Below are 5,354 nucleotides of genomic sequence, written 5' to 3' on the forward strand. Positions count from 1 at the left end.
GTTAAAGTTTTTTATTATTATCTGCATAACTGAATGATTTAACAGTAGAATGATCCCACTTTTCTGTTTTCCAAGGGTCCCCCCCCCCCCACTCTCTCTCTCTCTCTCTCTTTCTCTCCCTCTACATCTTCATCTCCTTAAATCCTTAGAAAACTTTTATTTCTTGATCATTTTCAGATTAGTTTTTCAGCAACAAAACATCCATTGTGCTCTACTTGTTTGATCAATGACAAAGTGATTTTCTTAGACCTTGTATACCAAACAATCTTAGTATCAGTTCAGTTTCACCAAAACATAGGCAGTCTATTGTCAAACAAATGAATACAAATTTACAATATATTTTATCAAAGAGAGTACCAGAACTCTCGTCTTGATATATAACATGATATTGATAAGTCATTATATTTTCATTTTTCGTTGGTATTCTTTATAATAAACTTACCTCAAAGCAGTTGGGGAAACATATCTGCCGTTCATAATTCCAGTCGTAGTTTGTCCATATAAGCGTTGGGCATTGGAAGTATAGAAGGGAATCGACACAAAAATACAGAAAATACCAGCAAGAAAATAACTGAGGCACAGCATGCTGCTTCGAGCAGTCCTATCAAGGCCGCTGACCGCGGAACCCCGGGGTAGCAGCACCATCGTGGCACCGCTAAGGTGGTTTGATACTTTCAGAAAGTTTGGTCTCCTTTACAGATAAGAAGCAAAATTCGTTTTCCACTGATGGCAAACAGATGTCGCTCAATATTTCACACTTTCGAATGTTGTGAATCCTCTAATAATCATCCATAGAGTGGAAGGGGGTTTATCCCGAGATTAAAATGTACTCCATTGTCGTCGGTCAATCCAAAATCAAAGACTGATGACAGGTTCCACAAACTTTGTTCAAACCTCCTCAACGTGCAGAATGCAACTGTCAAAGTACAGCGGTGATCCGAGCACGAAAACTTGCACGGTACTTTATGCTTGCACACAGGTGCCGCTGCCTCAAGTGGTGGACAGTGGTGCGTGCATCCGCATCGTCGGGTATCAATCGTGAGGATTTTTATCTCGGAACTCCTTTTATTTTGGTAGGCCTATCCATGGATGGTAAAGGGATAGTATGAAATGGAGTTCAATTCCAAACCCAAACTTTTCTACCATTTCTTAACTTAGCAAAAGTGGACAGGGCTATTATAATACCGAGAATCACCCCTTCCCAGTTTTTTTTTTCAACTGGGGAAAGGGGGAAGGGGGGGGCCAAGAAAATGGAAATAGGAGGGGGGTAGTTTTTAAAACAGGCGATCTGGAGCCTTTGAGGAATAACTCATGTCCCCCCCCCCCCCACCTTTACTTCTATCTGCACCTCCTATGCTTTAAAAAATAGGATTGCAGCCTCCTGATCTGTGACTGACCCTCGCCATTATTACTTCATAAAATAATGTTCACAACTCCCAAAGAAAGAGAGGGGTGAAGAATGGAGCCATAATAGGCCATAGTCGGATCCAAGAAAATGGGGGGGGGGGCCGCTGCGTAATATTGGGTAAAATTTTAACCAATAGGGCCTACGAGGGTAATTATGTGTCCATCCAATTTGGGGCAGTATTTTACCCAATGCGGGAAGCATATTGTCCAGTAAGGTTAAAAAATAAGCAGCAATCACTTTAGAATGGGCACAATTTTCATCACACTGGATAAATAAAAATGCCCAAAAGAAATGTCCAATGTTGGTTGGACACATGCATAATTACCCTCATGGAGCATTTTTACCCAATATTTTTTAGAGTGTGCGTTTCGCGCTCCCATTGCCTGTGCACCAAGATACATAATTCTGTTCACCAAGATTTAATGGCGCTTAAGAAATCCAGTTTTGAAGTCCGTGTACAAAAAAAAATCTGCTCGCGCTTCGAGCATTCATTTTCATTGTGAGATACACATCATGACTCTTATGATTACAAAACAATGATTGAAATCTCCCTTGTTCATGTCTGAACATTAACAAATTTCAGCTCACATTATTTCATTAGTCAGATACGTATATCCTCTTGATTCATGCAGTGGTTCAAACATTTTCTATTTAATATATCATTAATTCAAACTCTGGTTTTGCGCTCGCTAATTGTTTCGTAAAATACACATCCAGTTCAAGATTACCCAAAATGCTTAATGTTCCGTTTTTAGCACACTTTCACATCCTACCGGGTACCCATTTAGCACCTGGGTGGCAAAGTGTGGATTAACGTCTTGCCAAATGACGCCAGACCGCGGTGGGATTCGAACACACGACCCACTGTTTACAAGGCGAGAGTCAGAACCACTACACCACGGCTCCTCCACACAGTATAATTAACGCAATCTTTTAATCATTACAATAAATCGAGAAAGCTGAGGTCTTCAGTGCGTTTTATTGTCTTCCATCTTTAAAATAAAAGTTGCATCTTGTGTTGAATGTTATGCCGATTAGAAAATATCAGTCTCAGGCCTGATCATTATGGTAATTTTTGGTCACGTTTGTCCACCAAACGTCCAAAAAATGTAAATTCCATTAATGCTTAGAGTTCACTTCTAAGGGAGAATCAATATAATTATCATCAGTACAAAAAAGGGTGTACAACCTGCACTGTTTTACAATCAACATGGCCCTGGGAAGCGCGGGGGAGGGGGTGCTGAAGCACCCTCAAGGTTTACTCGGAGGGGGGGGGGGTGCTGCGTGCATTATTCACCGTAGGCAGCACTCCTATTTGGGAAAGCTGCCCCCGGCCTGGAAGTAACAGAACTGTACAGAGGCACGGGCCTGATCGTAAACTATAAAGGTCAACTTTTTTATAATTCCGAACCCGAAAAAAAAAATCTGGTTATGGGCCTGTGTTTGCAAAGTGAATTTAAGTTTCTAGTCATGGCCACCATAATGTAAACATACATTTTTTTACTGAAAATTTTCACGAAATTCTCCAAAAGTGTATGCAAAAATGTTTTGCCATAAAATGCCAAATATGCCCCAGGTTTCTCTCATAGCTCTCAATGCATCGTAGATATGAGATAACAGTACACAGAATACATTTTATGATGCTCAAAAGGTTTTATTTTTTATACCCTGATTGTCAGAGCACTGGGAATTATATTTTTTACAGGGATGCTGGTTTGAATTTGACATGCAAAAAAATATATATCAAAGCAAAACAACCAAACAAAACGAAAAAAAGGTGATGTCCTTACAAAATGAAGTAATTTTGAGTAATATTTCTGCTATTTAGCATACCTACCAGAATTCCAGGAGTGCTGCCTATGGTGAATAATCCACATTTTCCCCGATCAGCCGCTAATAACTGCCTAAAGGCTGAAAATTTTCGTACATCTTGACATTTTTTTTTTTTTGGGGGGGGGGGACATTTAGACATAAAAAACGGGACATTCTAAGTACCTTTTGTAATCATAAATAGAAAAAGTATAAAACTTAACAATGCGAAAGCAAAAGCGTTGTCCTGGCCCTGGAAATATTTGATATAGGCATAGGCCTACTGATCTGAAAAGGGGGAAATTTCCCAAACTTTTAATGGGAATTGCTGAAGAGGATATGCATCTTGCTAGTCAAAAAAAGTATTAAAAAAATCACATTCACCAATTTTTCATTATAATGAAGAGCCTGATGTCTATCTCGCTGAAACAAAATAATGAAACTGGAATCTCACGCAGAGTAGTTTGTGAATATTGACTTGAAAACGGGATATCTTAAGTCCCATATTATCCTCTTGTCCAGATTATTATCTCACTCAAGGCGATGTTAGCGCGAAGCGCGAGCCATTTCTTGGGGTCGGTTGTTTTATATAATAACCTGATTTTTTCATATACGTATATTCAATTATTCTCCTACGTTTCTTTTTCTTCTTCCTCTTCTCATTCTCTTTTTCTTCTCTTTTCTTCCCCCTTTTCTAGCTGTTGGGTTCCATGGAACATCGGCCGCCCCCCATCCCCGGCTACGGGCCTGCAACATCCACTTATTTTTCAGACAGTGCACGTTCCAAATTTGTGAAACCTATCTCTGTTCAAAAGTTTCTTCTCTGAAAAGTTAGGTAATTAATAGAACTTATATATAAAAGTACAAATAATAATGAATGTACCTTAAAATTTTAGGGAAATGTTTTCTAAATTATTTACAACACACATTGTGAGAGAAAAGAAATTGTGTGTGTCACATGAGACAGTTATAGGCTACCTTGATCGTAAATAAATGGGCAAGTGGTCCGTAATAGGCATACTAATCAAATTTGCTGTGAAAATGAAATGGCTAGATTGAGCAAAGCCTGAGTGAATAATCTTAAAATGAAATGGAAACAAACATTTGTCTAATAAATTAACACCCAAACAACAAACACTGTACTTAGGAAATGATCTGGAATCGGCCCTTTTTCAAGACGAATTAATAAATTGTCTTTTTTTGTAAAGATTTCATTCATTTTACAATGGTCATATTTTATTCAGTTTTATTATCATAAGTGCTCTTAAATTTCTGAAAACTTTACAAAGTATATAGGTAAATTGCGGCGTCACTCCAATAACTGCAGCTCTGGAGCAAATCTCCATATACTGCCCTCTTTTGTCAAATACATTATAGTTTCCCCCCGGTACATTGGTTACATTCTGGTTTGGATCAGCTTTCTGGACGAAACTATTTTCCAGGTATTCGTGTTTACCTATATCAGCACCACCACTACCACCACCATCATCATCGTCATCATCATGCTCCTCATCCTCACCATCATCACTCATCATCACTATCTTCCTCCTCATCATCATCCCCATCACCACCAAAAACATTGCCATCTCCACCAATATACTCTTTTTTATCACCATCATTATAGCCATCATAATCATAATCATCCTCAACATTATCATCATCATCACCACCACCACCACCACTATCATCATCATCACCACCATAATCACCATCACCATCATCACCATCACCACCACCATCATCAACACCACCACTTTCATCATCATCACCACCGTAATCACCACCACCACCACCATCACCACCACCATCATTACCATCATCATCACCACCACCATCATCTTCAACACCACCACCACCATCATGATCTTCATCACCACCACCATCAACATCATCATCATCATCACCACCATAATCATCATCACAACTACCATCACCATTATCATCATCACTATCATCACCACCACCATTATCATCATCATCACCACCACCATCATCATCATCACCATCATCATCGTCATCATCAATCATCATCACCGTCATCATCATCACCACCACCACCACCACCATCATCCTCCTCCTCAGCATTATCATCACCATCATGAGACACCAATGAATGAAACAAATCCTGAAAATAGAA

This window comes from Lytechinus pictus, chromosome 8 (genome assembly GCF_037042905.1).
Source record: "Lytechinus pictus isolate F3 Inbred chromosome 8, Lp3.0, whole genome shotgun sequence".
NCBI classification, from domain to species: domain Eukaryota; kingdom Metazoa; phylum Echinodermata; class Echinoidea; order Temnopleuroida; family Toxopneustidae; genus Lytechinus; species Lytechinus pictus.